Genomic DNA, 19,080 nt, shown 5'->3' on the forward strand with positions numbered 1-19,080 from the left:
TTCAGGTTTCCAACATCAGTTTGATCTTGGGCAAGTCTCCTAACTTCTGGGTCTCTTTTCTCATCTGTTGGGCTAGACTTATGTATTAAAAGTTTAATGGGCAAAATCCAGGGGGTTGGGAATGATACTTTTGTGTGGTTAGCCCCTAGCAATTTTCCTTTTCACTAGCATATACACTGTAGGGCATTAAGAGATGGCAAAGGTCAGGGCAACTCATCTGACTTGCACTTTAGGTCCAAAAATGGAGAATAAAATTTTCAGCTCACTTGAGATATAATAAGGGTCATTGGGGATAGGGATGTTCCTGTTGTTATCTAATACTTCATTCAAAAAATATTTGTTTAGGGGGCACCTGGGTGGCTCAGTGAGTTAAAGTCTCTGCCTTCAGCTCTGGTCATGATCCCAGGGTCCTGGGATCTAGCCCCACATCGGGCTCTCTGCTCAGCAGGGAGCCTCCTTACCCCCCCCATCCCCCCACAGCCTCTGCCTGCCTCTCTGTCTACTTGTGATCTCTGTCTGTCAAATAAATAAATAAAATCTTTAAAAAAATATTTGTTTAGCTCCTATTGTATATACATAAGGCACTGTGGTCAGTACTAGGGATACTCTTCTACACAGAGCAGATACCTGGACCTCACAGAGAGGCAGTGTTAGCCAGCAGGCTCAAGAGCACAGACTTCTCTATGCCTCCATTTCCTTCTCTATAAATTGGGTGTAACGATAGCACCTACATCATAGAGTTGCGTTAGGAAGTAAACGCATTAGTATATGTAAAGTACTTAGAACTGTACCTGGATAGATGCTGACCCCATGACCCTCCACCCCACTCTTGGGTGTATACTCCACTGCAATGCATGCATATATTTACTAGCAGACATGCCCAAGAATTTTTATAGTATTATTTGTAATAACCTCCATTTGGAAATAATGGAAATGTCCCAACAGTGAAATGGATAAAGAAGGCAGTGGTGTGTGTGTGTGTGTGTGTGTATTTTTTTCATATAATGGAATATTCTATGCAATGAAAAAGAGCAGGTGCCTACTACAAGTAAAATCATGGTTGAATCTCACAGTGTTGAGTGAAAGAAGCTTGACATTAAAGAACACATACCCAAAAAGTAAGAACATCTTGTATGATTCCAAATTTATGGTGATAGAAGTCAGAATAATCATAACCTTTATAGGAAGATGATTATGACTGGGAGGCCTGCAGGGTGCTGGTGTAATGTTTTATGTCTTGATTTGAGTGGTAGTCTCACGGGTGTGTTCACTTGGTAAAAATTAAGCTCTTCAACTATTTGTGTATACTCAAAATAATTTGATAGATTTTAAATCATAAGATGCTTAAATTTAATTATCCTTAAGATCCAGAGAGATGTAGTGATTTGCTCTGCGTTGAGTTATTGGGATCAGAGAGAGACTGGAACTCAGGTTTTCTGAGTTTCAGTTCACTGCTTTTCCTTCTGTATTTTTATTCTTCCGTTTGCTCCACTATTTTGTATTACCTTTTCTGATACCTGTAATGAGTCAGTTTGGAACTACAGCTCACATAATTAGGTTGACTTATTTGTAGGATTGCTAAAATGTTATACTCATTACTAACTACCTTTAGACAAAACTAAAACTGAGAACTTATTACTTTGTGGGTTTTTTTCCTTTTCCATCCCAGTCTTCTGATAGCAGCCACTGTAAATTGTAATTTAAAGACTCATGATGAATGGACAGTTGTGCAGAAATTTCTGACTCTGGGAAAGTTTCCATTTATTCTGTTACTTTTAATGAGCTATGACAGAAATCATTGCTCAGCATTTTTCCTCTCACACAGCTTATAAACAATATATTTAGTCTAATTTGTCAAGGACAGGAATAAACATCTCTTATCAGGAAAAAAGCAACAAGTTTTTTTCAGTGCCAAAACTTGGCATTTCTCAGCTCTTACCATCTTCGTGTGCTTTTCTTTTGATGCTCAAAGTTCTTGGGTTTTTAGTATGACCTTCAAATAATTCTTAAAACAAAACAACACAGGAAAAGAATCATTGTATGACTGACACCATTTAAAATATATTCATCTTCAAGCATTCAAGTAAACTAAAGTAAAAACATTAAAGTGGTTGGGGAGATAAAGAGGAATGAGTTTAAAAATTAAGAATGCTTTGGTACAAGGTTTGGAAAGATTGAAATTCTTAAATTAGGTATGTGCTTCAAAATAATTTTTTGGGTCATTTGAACATATAGTAGTGTAAGGATTTTATTTTTGAGAAATCTCTTGCACATTACAAAGCAAAGAAAAAAGTTAATAGAATTTTTATTTTAAAAACTCAATTTCAAGGTTACCATGTTTCCATTTGGCAGTTCTGAGAGTTGGTCCTCTTAGGATGCAGTCAACTTCTTCATAAAATCTCATTTTTCTTTGAGGGTTGCCATTTTTCTTTTGTAAAACTCTGTATTCATATTTTAAATTTTTGTATTTGGTACGACATTGTTTCCAGTCTCTGTCTATTCCAAACTGCATTAGTCTTTTGGCAATTTCCTCAAATATTTCTTTGTTTCTTGTGGCCCTTTCAAGCATTTGTTTAATTTTTTCATCAGACCATGTATGTATAAGCACTCTGACCTCATTGTCACACCAGTGTTTTCCAGCCTCTGTGTCGCTCACTGTTACAATCTGTAAATGATTTTTAGCATCTTCTAAAGGAATATGATTACCTATAAATCAATGTGATTTACAATTATACAAACTTACAGATAAATCTTGTATTTGAATATCATTTACTTAAAACAACCTGAATTGACATAAAGCACTGATAATTATAATAATTTCAGTATGAGGGTCAGAATTTCTACATATGTTCATATTCAAATAAAATACTTAAAAAATTAAAGCAGACTTATCTCCAGTATTGGTGAGATAATTTAGCTGCTTTTCATCAATAGGTAATCTTCACTGGATGTTTGCAAATGTGGAGAGTCTTGGTCTAACTACTTAAACTGGTATATATTAGCCTAAATTATTTTTTTCTTTTTTAAGTAGGCTCCATGCCCAGTGTGGAGCCCTATGTAGGGTTTGAACTCAGCACCCTGAGATCAAGACCCGAGCTGAGATCAAGATTCTGATGCTCAACTGACTGAACCACCCAGTTGCCCCTAAAAAATTTTTTAAACAACTAGACCCTGTACCTGACACAGTGATACTTTGTGGTGCTTTGGGGCCGCCCACCTCTTCTGAGGCTGTACTTACGGTATCTTCCTCTGTCAGAAAATAAAGAGAATAGCAGTTTAAATTTGCTGTTCACAGAACTCAAATTTATTTTTGCAAGTGAAGGTTATACTAAAAAACTAGTAATGCTGGATTCCAGCATCAAAACTAGCCTTAGGGGCACCTGAGTGGCACAGTCAGTTCAGCATTTGACTCTTGGTTTCAGCTCTGGTCTTGACCTCGGGGTGGTAAGATCAAATCCCACATGGGGCTCTGTGCTCAGTGCTCAGAAAGGCTTGAGACTTTCCTTCCCTTTCCCTCTGCTCCCCCTTTCTCAAGTAAATAAAAAATCTTTAGGAAAAAAAGAACCAAACTATAACCTCATAGCCAAGAACATTTGTCATCTCTAACCAAATTTTAAAATGCCTTTGTAGGATTCACCACCTTCAAAATCTTGGAAATATTCTGTCTTAAAAGACCCAAAGCACATTCTCTATTTGGGAATATGAATATGATAGCACTTTTATTTTTTTTTTAAAGATTTTATTTATTTAACAGAGAGAGAGAGATCACAAGTAGGCAGAGAGGCACGCAGAGAGAGAGGGGGAAGCAGGCTCCCCGCAGAGCAGAGAGCCCAATTTGGGGCTTGATCCCAGGACCCTGAGACCATGACCTGAGCTGAAGGCAGAGGCTTGACCCACTGAGCCATCCAGGTGCCCTTGATAGCACTTTTAGACTCAATTTTGTAATGTCTTCATTGTTACATTTTAACACTTGACAAAGAGCTCTTATATCTCTTTTTCATTGGATCCTCATTGTAACTGAGAGTGATCCTTATTGCAATACACATAAATAGGTAAAAGACCTTAAGATTAAGTGGTCTTGGGGGCGCTTGAATGGCTTAGTCCTTAAGTGTCTGTGTTTGCCTCAGGTTGTGATCTCAGGGTCGTGGGGATCAAGCCCCACATTGGGCTCCCTGCTGGGCGGAAAGCCTGGTTCCTCCTCTCCCACTCCCCTGCTTGTATTCCCTCTCTTGCTGTCTCTTTCTCTGTGTCAAATAAATAATAAAACCTTAAAAAAAAAAAAAGATTAAGTGGTCTTAGCAGTTCTCATGTTGTGTTGTTAATAGCAGACAATTAAGAAACTGATAGTGCTCAATGTGGTAAATATAACATGCATTTATCGTAGTGTAGTATTGTGTGTATAGGAAGTTTACAAGTGAGCTGTTTGTAGTTTGGGGAAAGTTCTTCCTCATGCATATGTTGGATTGCCGTGTTGAAGTATCACAATGCTATGATAGTATTCCTTCACTCCTACTGTACTTTGCTGTATACACTGGGACTTTTTTTTTTCTTAAGATTTATTTATATATTTGAGAGAGAGGTGGAGGGGCAGAGGGAGAGGGAAAAACTCAAGCAGACTCCACACTGAGCATGGAGCTCTGTGTGGGGCTTGATCTCACGACCCTGAGATCAGACCCAAGCTGAAACTAACAGTCAGATACAACCGACTATGCCACGCAGGTGCCCTGGGACATTATTTTCTTAAAAAACAGCTTGTGTTACTTTTGTCTGTGAAGTTACTTGTAATGATTATTGTAAAATTGATAAAACTACATAGTGGTTATTTTTAATAGACCAGAGAGGCAAAAGGTGAGGTGGTTAGGGAGCCCATAAGCCTATGCAGCAATAGGTATGTGGAGATTTACATTAGGATAGGACTAGATCTTATTTTAAGGACATGTTTGTGCAGTAAGACTAGAATGAAGTTTAGCTTTTAGCAGTATTAATACATTAAATGACAGGTTGTACTTTGGAGCCACATAAGGCTGCCTAATAAGTTACTTTTTTTTTAAGTTGAAATTTTTATTGAGATAAACATGCAGTTTTTAGAAATACCAGAGATCCATTTCATACTTGGTCCAGTTTTCTCCAATGGTAACATTTTATTAAAGTAATATACTATTAAATCAAGGATATTGACATTGTTACAGTTCACTACTCGGATTCAGAGTTCCTGTTCTACTTGTGCTCACTGTGTGTCTATGTGCGTATTATGTTCTATAATAATTTTATCACCTCGTAGATTCATGTCTCCACCATCAAAGTCAAGATACTCCACAGTTCCAACACCATAAGGATCCCTCTCGTTGCCCTTTTATAACTAAACTTACCTCCTTCCATGCCCAAGCCCTTTCCCCACCCTCACCCCAGGGAAGAGCACAAGTTGAAGGTAAACTTTGGCAAACCTTATTTCAGCAGAATCAGAATTTATGACATTTTATCTAAGTGACTAAAACCATCACTTCTGGGCTCAAGCATATGCCCTACTTCTGGGAAATAGAAACATTTAGAGATTAGGTGTTTGGTGGAAATTTTGAGTAGTTAGTGCTAGAAAATAAGATATCTTGGAGGTGGCAGTGTGGAAGTCCCTAAATTTAGCATATTTTAAGGAAAGAGAAGCATTTAGTTTCTGTTACATTTCTATCCCAGCTGGTATACTGCAGTTCATTTCTGACAATCAGTACCTGGAGTCTACCATTAGACTCTGGAGCTTTAAGGGATCAATCTTCCGTAACACTGCCCTTACTGCTCTCTGCTCAGCAGGGAGCTTGCTTCCTCCTCTCTCTCTGCCTGCCTCTCTGCCTGCTTGTGATCTCTGTCTGTCAAATAAATAAATAAAATCTTAAAAAAATTAAAATTAAAAAAATTCAAAAACAGAAACAAACCACTGCCCTTACTTCAGATGTTAGCCACCCTTCCAGCTGACTGACTACAACTTCAGAGGATGCTATGACCCCCTCAGGTTTGATCATTTGCTAGAACAACTCATAGAATTTAGGAAAGCCCTATACTTTAAAAAAATAGGGGCACCTGGGTGACTCAGTGGGTTAAGCCTCTGCCTTCGGCTCAGGTCATGATCTCAGGGTCCTGGGATCGAGCCTCACAGCAGGCTCTCTGCTCAGTGGGGAGCCTGCTTCCTCTCTCTCTCTGCCTGCCTCTCTGCCTACTTGTGATCTCTCTCTGTCAAATAAATTTTTAAAAATCTTAAAAAAAAAAAATAGGACTCAGAAACAACCAAATGAGGATCTACAGGGGGTAAGGTCTGAGAGGGTCCTAGATACAGAACCTCCATGACACCTCCCTATGGCATCAGGGCCTGTCATTCTTCCAGCACATCACTGTGTTCATTAACTAGGAAGCACTTCTGAGCTAAAGTTTTTTTATTGACATGATTGATTATGGCATAATTAATTAAATCACTGGCCACACGACTGAATTCAGTCTCCAGACTTACTTTCCTGCTAGAGGTCAGACTGGCCTAAAATTCCGGGCCTCTTAATCACAAGGTTTGTCTTATTGGTGACCAGTCCTATCTTGAAGCTATCTAGAAACCCACTTTGGAAATTCTAAAGGTTTTTGAACCTTTATTCTTTATTTTTTTTATTTTAATTTTTTTTGAGATTTTATTTTTAAGCAATCTCTGTACCCAATGTGAGGCTCAAACTTACAACGCTGAGATCAAGAGCCACATGCTCTACTGACTTAAGTCAGCCAGGCGGGTCTGTATTCTTTATTATGTCACAGCTTCTTAAAGAGTTTGTGAAAATATAAAAAGGAATAATTAGAAAATTCATACCTTTATAATTATCTAGTTGTCTGTATTTAAATTTATCACCTTACCTAAGTCTCAACTTCTTTGTACATTTATAATTTTGTTTTTTTCCGAAATTTTAACAATCAAGTCTTTATTTGGATCTTCTATTGGATTAAAAATTTAAAGTTTCTCAGGGCACCTGGGTGGCTAAGTCATTAGCGTTTGCCTTCAGCTCAGGTCATGATCCCAGGGTCCTGGGATTGAGCCCTGCATCAGTCTCCCTGCTCATCAGGAAGCTTGCTTCTCCTTCTCCCACTCCCCCGCTTGTGTTCCCTCTCTTGCTGTGTCTCTCTCTGTCAGATAAATAAATATAAATAAATAAATAAATAATTTAAAGGTTCTCAATATTATGGTTCATGTGATAAAAATGCATTAGTTTATAATTTACTGCTAAGATTATCCAAATTGTATCGAAAATGTACTAAAGTGTTTTAAATAGTTCATTTTAAAGAAAATTATTTCCAATTTTTGGTGTATTATAAATAGTAAATGAACTGGAGAAAACAAAAAAACTTGGCATAGCCTCTGATGTCATCTAACAATATCTATCTAACAATAGATAATTTAGTGCCCTCTGCTGGCCATCATATTGTTAATTTTTGTGAAATTGTGGGAATAGTGAGCCTTTTAATTTTGGAAATACATTTTACCACAGCCAAAAAGAAAATAGATAGTTTTAAGATTATTCTTAAAAGAACAGTGTAGTCTTTCACTTGTGATTTTTTAGGATGATAAGAGTAACCTCCAATAGGATGTGTATATGTCGGTCTGTACCCCTCACCCAAAATTGATCTAGTTTTGACTGCCTATACTAGAAAGTGGTGACTTGCGAGAATACAAAGATATTGAAGAATTCCACCTCATATATAAATAGCAACTGATACTGGAGATGAATTAAGTCAATTTTAGGTTTACTCAGAAGAGACAGGTAACTGACAAGACTGTCAAACACAGATTTCCTCAGTAGACAGTCCTTTTTCTGCTAACTTTCTGATTCCTTTTATCATCTCTTGCCTATGCCTCCGGCGGGGAGAAAATAAATTTATATTAGATCCAAAGAAGTAGGTATTCAATTTTCATGGGCCATTTCTTTTTACTTATTGTAATAGGTAGGCATAGCCCAGGAATTCTGTGATTCTTCCCAGTGATTAACTTCTTTCATATTGCATTACTTATGCATTTTTTAAAGCGATCATTGGAATTGGATAATATTTCTACCCTAAATGGAATCAAATTGGATTTTATGTTTTACTTTCTTCAGCCCTCTGCTGGCCTTACTCTCTAAATATGACAACCTAGCTATGGTTTTCAACCCTGGCTGTGCTTGACGATCTTCTATAAAAATATAGGTGTGTGAACACATCCTGTAACACCCTAGGCCAGAATCTCCGCGAGTTCTAAATTGGGAACTAATTAGTTACCTAGAATCCAGGAGTTCCACTGCTCTAGTTAGATATTTATTTGAAGTAAGAATCTTATAGCATATATTGAAGATGGTAAAAAAATTACTTTCGGGAGATCAGTTTCATGACCAAGTGTCAATGTTAACAATATGGGGCAATAGCAATTCAATATGAAGTCAAAATGAAGCAACTTCTACTTATTTTTACATGAATGTTCATCACTTTATTGTGTTGTTGTTTTTATGTATATATGTATGTATGTATGTATGTATTTTTTAAGTAGGCTCCATGCCCAGCGTGGAGCCCAGTGCGGGGCTTGAACTCATCACCCTGAGATCAAGACCTAAGCTGAGATCAGGAATTGGACCTAGTGAGCTTACCCTGCTGCCCCATGTTTTGTTTTTGAGTTTGGTTTTTTTTTAAAAGATTTTATTTATTTATTTGACAGAGAGAGACACAGCGAGAGATGGAACACAAGCAGGGGAGTACCTGAGGGAGAAGGAGAAGTGGGCTTCCCACCAAGCAGGGAGCCCAGTGTGGGGCTTGATCCCAGTCAAGACCTGAGCGGAACGCAGACGCTTTACGACTGAGCTACCCAGGCACCCCTTCTAAACATATTCCAAATTAACATATGAACATACCAGACCATTTTTTAAAATACTGTCAGTTTATATTTGACTTAATGTTTTCCTTTCACATATAAAAAAATTATCTTGAGATAATTGTACTTAAGTGAGTCCAGGGGACTAACAAGCTAAAATCTTCTGAATGCTAAAGTTCTTAATTTTTTCTGTGGAAATGTTTGTCTTATTAAACACAGTCTCATTTTAGCTTTTTTACCTTTAGTGACAAGGGTCATTGCTGTGATGCCCTGAGAACCTTAGGAGCCCAGAGTTTTGCTCACCTTTGTTACCATACCCCTAGTCAGCTGCATTTTCCTATCTAATTAGTCTCCCTAATTTCTCCCTGTTTTCACCTTCACCATTCTAGCAGCTTTCCTTTCGCCCACTGAGCTTTTAATCTATCGTATCTGATAAGTCAGAGAAAGCAGTTTGCCAAGAGTGTGAGGAATTTGATTACCTGGTTTGTTAATCAGTATGATCTTGTCCAAGCCTATATGAAGCTTTGAACTAAAAGACTATGTATGAGATGTGTGATGGCTAGTTAAGCTTTTGCCTGGGGCCTGGTGATCCCCCCCATTACTCATTTTGGTTTGTGTAAAAGACAAACCATCATATAGAAAGCATTTACTTTTCCTTCACCGCTTTAGTACCCTGTACCGTAGGACAGTGTTTCTCAAACTTGAGCATGCCTGAGCTCCCAGATGATGGTGATGCTGCTACACTTTGAAAACCACAGTTATAGGGAACTTTACTAACAGTTTTCACCTTCCATTTCTGTATTTTGTAAATATGAGTATTACTCTTCATATAATGTTATAAGCTTGTATGTATGTTCTTACGATATCTTAATTATTATAGAATCTTATTATTATATATTACACATCAAATGTAATTAAACCACAAAACACGTCATTAGGTCCCCACCCTCATGACCTCTAAACCTAATTATCTCCCGAAGTCCCCAGTCCCCATCTCCAAATGCTCTTACATATGTTGGTATGACTTTAGGGGTAACATAGTTCAGTCGATAGCAACATCATATCATAACATGTTATATATTTTTGCACACACAAAAACAAAAAATACTGTTTTACCTGTAGCTGGACTTTGTTTTACATCTCCCTCTCTTAGGTCTTCTGACATATGACCAACAAAGTCATCTTTAGCCGCATCTCCAGCAATGACTGTGTGAATATAGTGGGATATATGGTGGTTTGGTTTTATTCACTTTCAGGAAGTGTTTTTAAACTCTAATATGTTATTTTTACTTTTAAAGTGAACCTGATGGGGGTGTCTGAGTGGCTCAGTCAGTGAAAAGTCTGCCTTCAGCTCAGGTCATGATCCCAGAGTCCTGGGATCAAGTCTGCCTCAGGCTCCCTGTTCAGTAGGGAGTCTGCTTGCTTCTCTGTTGCTTCTGCCCCTCCCCCACTAGTGTTTTCTCTCTCTCAAATAAATACAATCTTTTTTAAAAACCTGATGCTAGATACTGTGGTTGTTTGCTTTTCTCTAGTTTACATTCCCCACCCATAAGCATCTTTGGTCTTAGGTCCCTACAGATACCTGGTATTCTAAGTCTCTAATGAGGTCTTCTGACATATGACTGATGGAATCACCATCAGCTGTATCTCTGGCAGTTACTCTCTGAACATAATCCTGCTGCTGCTGTTGGGCGACTTTATCACTAGTCGTTTTAATTTTAACAGGACAGATGTGTGGTTCTCTAACAGACCAGTTTCTCCTCCACCAGTGAAAGATTTCAGGACTTCTCTCTACCATTTCTCAATCCTAACTCTGTCATTGCCTCTGTTTCCGCTAGATACACATTCATACTATGAGAATTAGGACTGCATTGTTAAAGGCAGATATTAAATGGTCTAGAAACTTTATGGTTAGTAGAGGTCTTTAAGAACATCTTGTCAACTCAGGAGGAGACACGTGTTTCAAGATTCCACAAAGACTGAGCTAGAACCTCAATTTCCTGACTCTTGGTCTAGAATTCATCTAGTTTAGTTCATGCTGTTATATCTCTGTGTGTATTCTTTCTCAATCCTTTGGGTTGAACTCATTTTAAAGAACTTTATGATGTGTCCCAGGAGAACTTACACTTCAAAGACATTCTTACGGATTTTGTGGTTTTCTAAGTTCTTTAATGCTCTTTTTCTGTTAACTCAATTTTACAGCAGTTACTATGAAAAACCTGCTTTTTTAAAAAAAGAAATATTTTATTTATTTATTTGGCAGACAGAAATCACAAGCAGGCAGAGAGAGAGGGGGAAGCAGGCTCCCTGCTAAGCAGAGAGCTCTGATGTAGGGCTCAATCCCAGAACTCTGGGATCATGACCTGAGCCGAAGGCAGAGGCTTAAACCATTGAGCCACCCAGGCACCGTGGAAAAATTTGCTTTAACTTCTGCCATTTAGAATGGCAGTTTTACCTTAGTAAAATTGGTCTATTTTTTTTTTTTTTAAGGTCTTATTTATTTACTTGACAAAGAAAGATCACAAGAAGAGAGGCTGGCAGAGAGAGAGGGGGAAGCAGGCTCCCCGCTGAGTAGAGAGCCCCGATGTAGGACTTGATCCCAGGACCCTGAGATCATGACCTGAGCCGAAGGCAGAGGCTTAACCCACTGAGCCACCCAGGTGCCCCAAACTTGGTCTGTTTTTAAACTTGTGGAAGTCAGTTTTATTTCATCGATAACTTCATACTACTTTCTGTGTTTTGGAGGAGATTGTATATACATTACATCTGTTTCATGAAGTGTGTAAGCCTGATGATTCACAGACCTGTACCCCTGGGGCTAATAATACATTATATGTTAATAAAATAAAAAATTAAATTACAAAAAGCTGTTTCATGATAAATTCAACCTTTAGCTTGTGAAGCCTGTTTAACTTAGATTATATTCACGTTATCACGCTACTGAAATTTTCATATAATGTGACCTGATGTTTAGATTACTTTTCTTTGCCTTCCTACCTGTCCGATCCTCTTCTGTTTTTACATTGGCACATCCGATGGCTTGTTTTTCATCTTGGAATTCCTGTTGTTGTGATTTCTCTGTTTTATTGTGTCCCAAAATGGCATCCAACTCAGTAAAAAATTTCATACTCTTAGTTATGCCTTGGTCTTGAGCCATTCTTACAATCTTATATTCATGTTTTAAGTTTTTATACTTTGTTCTGCACTGTTTCCAGTCTCTTTCTATCCCAGATTTCTGAAGCTTGGCAGCAATCTGTTCAAATATCCTTTTATTTCTCACTGTTCCTTCTAGTTGTTGTCGTATACTTAGGTCAGACCAGATGCCAATTAGAGCCCTGACTTCTGGCACAGTCCAGTGTTTTCCTCCTTCATTTGCTATAGTTGGAATAAAAGTTGAATTAATACAGGGTCCCATAAATGATGTAGAGTTACCTGTATCAGATGGGGAGGGAAAGAGATATGTACATAGGTTACATACATATGATAAGTAATCAGATGTAACCTTAGTAAACAAAGACATTTTCTCCTTAGGCAATCATAGCTTAGCTTTTTTCTGAAACTAATGGGGAGATGAAATACAGAACCTGAATCTATTTCTTACCATGACAGTGACTGGCTTTTAAAAAGTTGTTTTTAATTGGTCACATTTTTTTTTTTAAGATTTATTTATTTATTTAACAGAGATCACAAGCAGGCAGAGAGGGGTTGGGGGAAGCAGGCTCCCCGCTGAGCAGAGAGCCCGATGTGGGGCTTGATCCCAGGACCCCGGGATCACGACCTGAGCTGAAGGCAGAGGTTTTAACCCGCTGAGCCACCCAGGTGCCCCTAATTGGTCCCATTTTGATCATCTTTTTTTCCCGTCATTTCTTATTCTTCTATCCTGCTCCTTTGGTATGTGGTGTGTATATCACTATTTACTGAATGTTGAATATATAATTTTGTATTATTTACTTGCAGAACACAATACATTTAGAAAATGGCTCATTAAGGGCAGCTCTTATTTGTTTTTTGTTCTGTGATAGGATAGGTGGGAGCAATTTATCTCCTCCTTTAATCCAATGATTAAAGGAGGATGGCTACATCTGTTGGCTACATATCAGTATCTCCTGTGGAGCCTTTGTAAATGATTACTTTGCTGTTACTTCTACCCCTCATCCCCATATTGTGATTCTAGTGCGCAGTCAGGGCTGAGAACCAAGACGATGCATGAATAAAGGGTTGGGAAAAAAATCACATTATAACAACTGGTGCTTCTTAACTCCTTATGAAAATAAAAGATGTCCCATTGGCCAAAGACCAAATGTCATTTTTAGTAAAGTATTAGATTTTTTTTTAAGATTTTATTTATTTATTTGACAGACAGAGATCACAAGTAGACAGAGAGGCAGGCAAAGAGAGAGAGGAGGAAGCAGGCTCCCTGCTGAGCAGAGAGCCGTCCCAGGACCCTGATATGACCCGAGCCGAAGGCAGAGGCTTTAACCCCCTGAGCCACTCAGGCGCCCCAGTATTAGATTTTTTAAATGCAAGGTAGTGTGTCAGAAATTCCATAATGCCTTCGGTAGAATGTCCCCACTTAGAAATCCTAGCATGGTACCTTCTGGTTATATCTCTCGCACAGTTTTGCAACTCATTTTATGGTAATGACATTACTTGAGGTTATACTGGTTATTTAAACAACCACATCTGTGTTTGTCTCAGATTTCATGTTTATGTTTAATAAAAAGGTAGTTCATACCTCACTATCTATAATGTAAGTCACTAAAAAACACTTTTTAGCATTTTCCTGAAGTATATAGGGAGCTGTTTCTATTTTGTGGTGTGTTTAATGTTTTTGTTTTGAAATGCTTTCCAGTATTTTTCCTTACTTGAATTAACAACCTTCAGTAAGAATTTAGAAGCAGAATGGGGATTTATGTTGACTTTAATTGGGTGAATAAAACTGTCCTTGACCTCATTGATTTGATACTATTTACTTTCAAATGTAGAGTTCTGTTTGTCTTGGACCTCAGGAGTGCAAAAGTAACATGTTCATTAAATATTAAGCACCTACTATGTATAATTTTCACCATTATATTCTTTATTATGCTTAAAGAATAAAGGTTGTGAATTTGAAGGCTAACATTACTAGGCAATTTACATTTTGTTAAAGAAAAAATTTATTTTATAAATGTGACTATGGAATTAAAAAAAATCACTTATTTTAGAAATGATTTTTTTTTTAAGTATACATAGAGGGAAACATAAGATAATCCTATAACTGTTTCTATCGGGAAAAGTCATGAAGTTTCTCAGAAACTAATCTTACTTTCTGATTTGGAATTTGATCAGTTTCATTGTATTTTTAACCCACGATACTGTACCTAGTTCCATTGGTCTGATATGAGAAACCAAAAGTAAAGGATTTCCTGAGATGTCTTCTTTATCTTCTAATGTAACTGACATGTTGCCTGGAAAGAGAATAGAATTCCTGTTAGAGTAAGTTCTAAGGAAGGTAAAAATTCAATTAATGATGGCTGGGAATGCTAGTAGCTTGAGCTGAATTTGACCATATTCATGAAGGATTAAAAATTTGTAATAGACACATTTTTTTTTAAGATTATTTATTTATTATTTGACAGACAGATCACAAGTAGGCAGAGAGAGAGGAAGGGAAGCAGGCTCCCTGCCAAGCAGAGAGCCTGATGCGGGGCTTGATCCCAGGACTCTGGGATCATGACCTGAGCCGAAGGCAGAGGCTTTAAGCCACTGAGCCACCCAGGCGCTCCATGTAATAGACACATTTTGTAATAAAGTGGTATAATATGGTTTAAATACTTACCTATATAAAGAAAAATTTAATTTCTTCTGTCCATTGACATGGTTTATTTTTAATTTCCACTAGATTTGTTTGCTAATTTTATGTTTCTAGAGATGATTATGGTTTGTTTTCAAATTAAATTACATTTTTTAAAGTGAGATGTTTTCTTGGGGTGCCTGGATGGCCCAGTCAGTTAAGTATCTGACTCTTGATTTCGGCTCAAGTTACAATGTCAGGGTGGTGAGATCCTCAAGTCCTGGGTCAGGCACTGCCCTGAGCGTGGAGCCTCAGCCGGCTTATAATTCTCTCTCTCTTCTCTCTCTGCCACCCCCTCCTTATGCTTGTGCTCTTTCAGGGGAAAATGAAGTGTTTTCTTTATTTTTGTAATTTAGGTACTTTAACTTAATAGGCACTTGATAAATGATAGTAGCAATATAAAACAGAGGTCCTGTAATGAGATAATCAGAAAATCTTGTTTAATTGGCATATTTGGTCAAATAGCTAAAATTTATTGGTAAATACTAACTTTTCAGAAATTAATCTATGTTTAAGTAGACCAAAGAATGTGTCACTTAAAAGAACCATGCCAACCTTGAAAAATGAAAATGATCCCCTCTTGATCTCCTGGGTTTTTTTTTTTTTTTTTTTTTTAAGATTTTATTTTATTTATTTGGCAGACAGAGATCACAAGTAGACAGAGAGGCAGGCAGAGAGAGAGAGAGGAGGAAGCAGGCTCCCTGCTAAGCAGAGAGCCTGATGCAGGGCTCGATCCCAGGACCCTGGGATCATGACCTGAGCCGAAGGCCGAGGCTTTAACCCACTGAGCCACCCAGGCGCCCCTTGATCTCCTGGTTTTATGGCTTGGATGTTTTCATAAAATGAGGCAGAGACCACTTTTTAAACTAATCAAATGAGGAAGGTAATTGTGAGGGAAAAATAAAATATATCATTCAAAGGAACCCAACATAGATTTCTGGATTCAGTTGGCACATAAGATAAATCATAATTACAGTGAGGCTGAAGGTTGATCAGGAGATAGTTAAGTACGTTTTGATTACCCTTTATAACTTTCTGAATCAAAGATTTATTATTCATCATTTCCTTATGTCTTTTCAGTTTTGTTTTACGAGTAACAAATAGCATTCTATTTTACTTTATTATTAGGAGAACAAATATTAGGCATGATTTTAATCGCATGAACATTTAAAATCAGTTCATTATTCAGATGCATTCCATTAAAGAATAAAAAAAGGAATGTTTGTCATCTTGAAGATAGTATTAGGGATTCCTATTTTAAAATAGAATAACAAATGAAAAATAAGGGAAGCACTTTTGTTTTCAAATGGCATACAGCTGGTGATACGAAAACTAAAAATCTGTAGTTACATAAGAATTCTCTTTAAGAGAAGTGTGGAAGATGATGTACCTAGTTAATGTAACATGTGAGGTTTGTCATGAGAACAGTAAGGAAAGGTAAGGGTTTGATGTTCTGATTTAGGGCCTAGTTTTGTTTGTTGAAAACAGCCTAGAGCTAAACATCTAGGCCAGAGTGCAAAAGAAAAGCTTTCTTCCCAACTTCTTCAGGAGTATTTTTTCCTTAGGTTGATCATTCTTAGCATCAATCCCAAAATTGTATGCAAGGGTCCCATGCTCTGGAGGTTTTAAATTGAAACTCTTAAGTCATTACTCCTGATGCATTTGTATCGAGTAAGAGAAGGGAAATAGAGTGGAAATTTGGTCACTGAAGGAATGTGATCTGGGAGCAACAGTAGGTCAAAGGTATTCTGAGCTTGAGGATAATTATAATTTCCAGAACACGAAGCCTTTTAAGAGTTTGTATTTGAGTCCTTTGCCAAGGCTCAGCCAGGCTACCTGCTGGCTAACAAAGGGAACCAGATCCTCTGTCCTTACCACTCTCATGAGGGTGATCCCAACAGTGGAAAAGGCACATTCATTTTCTTCCCTTCTTCAGTTTACCATACACCAATAAAAATTCTGCTGGTTCCACCATAGAAAAACCAGAAGACATTATAAATGAATCAGACCCGGAGAAAGGGCTTTCTAAGCCTTAAAAAAGACTGTTTGCATTAGCAACTTTAATTAAAAACTTTTGAAAAAATCCAGCCGAAACTGTAAGGCCAAAGAGATCATGCAATTTCTAAGACCTCAGTTGACATGAACAGTTAATTTGTAAAAGTAAACATATAGAAAACTGTTCTATCACTAGCAATTAAACAAATGCAAAATAAGTTATTTATTGCATATACCATCATAGATAGTTATTTGCTATTAAATTAGCATTCTTCATTATTTGTTAAATTAGCAAAGTCTCTCCCCCACTTCAACCCGATTCTATGACCTGATATGATCATAGGATGGGTTCTCTATAAAAAGGGACAGTCTAAAAAAAAAAAGGGACAGTCTAATTGTTATTAAAGTACAATTCTTTTAGAAAGCAGTTTTTTTAAACACTATTTCAAAGTAATCATACCCTTCCTGACCAACAATTGAACTTCTGATAGTCTCTCCTAAAGTAATAATGTTAATTATGGACAAAAAGTATTGATTATAAGGGGGGCAAATATAAACTCTGCTTTATGTACTCAAATATTATGGAACCATTAAGTAACATGTAATACTGAATTATAATTAGTTCTGGGTATAATTTAAAGATTATTATTAAAGTAAACAAAATGGTAATGTGCTTGTAATTTTATAATTTAAAAAGTTTAAAGAACAAACCTTGGCATTGTGGATATGTGGGAAGGGACTGGAAATTAGGGAGACCAGTTAAGAGGTTAACTTAATATTCCATGTGATAGATGAAGTTCTGCATGGTGGTAATGAGAATGGAACAGAGAAAAAATTATGAAACACGTCAGTAGATTTTTTTTTTAAGGACTTAGTGATTGACCAAAGGTCAAGGGCACCTCAGATGTTTCTATTTAAGTGATTGGACATACAGTAATATTAAAGTGGAAGCAATTTATAGGGGCATCAGTTCTGAATGAGGGAAGAGAGAGTGTAGTTTTAGGATTTGGGTTTTGAGATACCTTAAACATACAAGGTTAAGTTGTAATTATGGGCCCTCTGCTTGATAGTGAAAGTGGAAATTTTGGAGCCATAGGGGCACCTAAACGGGTTAGAAGGAGATCCTGTTTAGTGGAGATTAAACACACACACCCACACACACACGAGAGAGGGTGGGCAAGGAGACTCAGTGACACAAGAGAGGGGCAAAAAATTGCAGTTATTAGAACCCACATCTTTATTACACCAAGACCAACCTCTGGTTAAATTCAAAGCTTTTCAGAATCTGAGTGGTTTACTTGTCATTAATCAATATTTATATAGCATTTAAATTTATATAGCATTTAAATGATGAAGAGTGCAGGATGATTAATTGAATAAAATAATGTTATTGCTGTTTAACTTGTCAATGACTGTAAAGCTTTCTCAGAATATGATATAGTACCAGAAACGTAAAGGGAGTATGTTAAGTGGAGGGGATTTTTTACCAAATGATTTATTATTGAGCTTTAAACACAAAGTTCAGATTAACCTAATTAACCAAATTAACCTAACTTCAGCTTCTGTCATTTTACCCTACCCCCCCTTTCTCATCTGATACTTTTATTCTACTACTTAAACCATTTTCTTTTGGGTGTTACATTTATTCACCGGTGCCCTGTTTTCTGAGGTGTTACACATCACTGAATGCGTGTGCACGTAGCTCAGTGCTTTGCAGACAGTAGGTATTCGAGATTTTGAATTGAACAACTCTGCTCTTAAAAATAGCATCTGTAAGACTTTGGCTATGGGAGGTATCTCATTACTGCCACTGATTTCCCCACTTTCCCTAGTCCTACATTCAGCTTCCACAGACCGAGCAAATTCTACGTAATTACGATGGGGCTTAACAACACAGCAGGTCAAGAACCTTGTTTTAATATCTAAATCATTTAATCATAAATCATTTATCAAATCTGTTTTTGTTTCACTGATGGTTTAAATGGAACTGTTCTTCCAAACGAATAATGAAATTGTTTATTAGTTCCTAGTATTTTAGTGCTTTTATTGATAAATTTAGGAAAATGGGAATATAAATATAGAGCAGAAAGTTCTATCTTGTTTGGAGCTGTGGAGAAACAACAGCGGAGCATATATTAGATTTTTTTTTTTCCTTTTGCCACTCTTAAAAAATTAAAACCTGAAATACTCTCAAAACCTAATCGATTTTCCAAAAAACATATCAGGTATTGCTTAAGGAGAGTTGGCATTAGTGGTTAATGTTGTTAATTTTTTTAAGCATTTAATGTTGTTTCAGTGTGTTTTTTAAGTATTTCACAGTTTTAAAAAGTGGAGGTATTTAATCTTTAAAATTTTTACCTTGTGCAAAATAGCATAACAGGTCAATTGTTTTTCT

At 37.0% G+C, this 19,080-nt stretch overlaps 1 protein-coding gene across 1 annotated transcript in view; it reads left to right on the plus strand.

The window, feature by feature from the left end:
* LOC111149361 (phosphoribosyl pyrophosphate amidotransferase) overlaps nucleotides 1-19,080 on the plus strand; it is a 34,339-nt gene that overhangs the window by 3,672 nt on the left and 11,587 nt on the right. The gene's annotated exons all lie outside the window — the stretch shown is intronic.

Source organism: Enhydra lutris, unplaced genomic scaffold (genome assembly GCF_002288905.1).
Source record: "Enhydra lutris kenyoni isolate GAN:26980312 unplaced genomic scaffold, ASM228890v2 scaffoldscaffold21, whole genome shotgun sequence".
NCBI classification, from domain to species: Eukaryota; Metazoa; Chordata; class Mammalia; order Carnivora; family Mustelidae; genus Enhydra; species Enhydra lutris.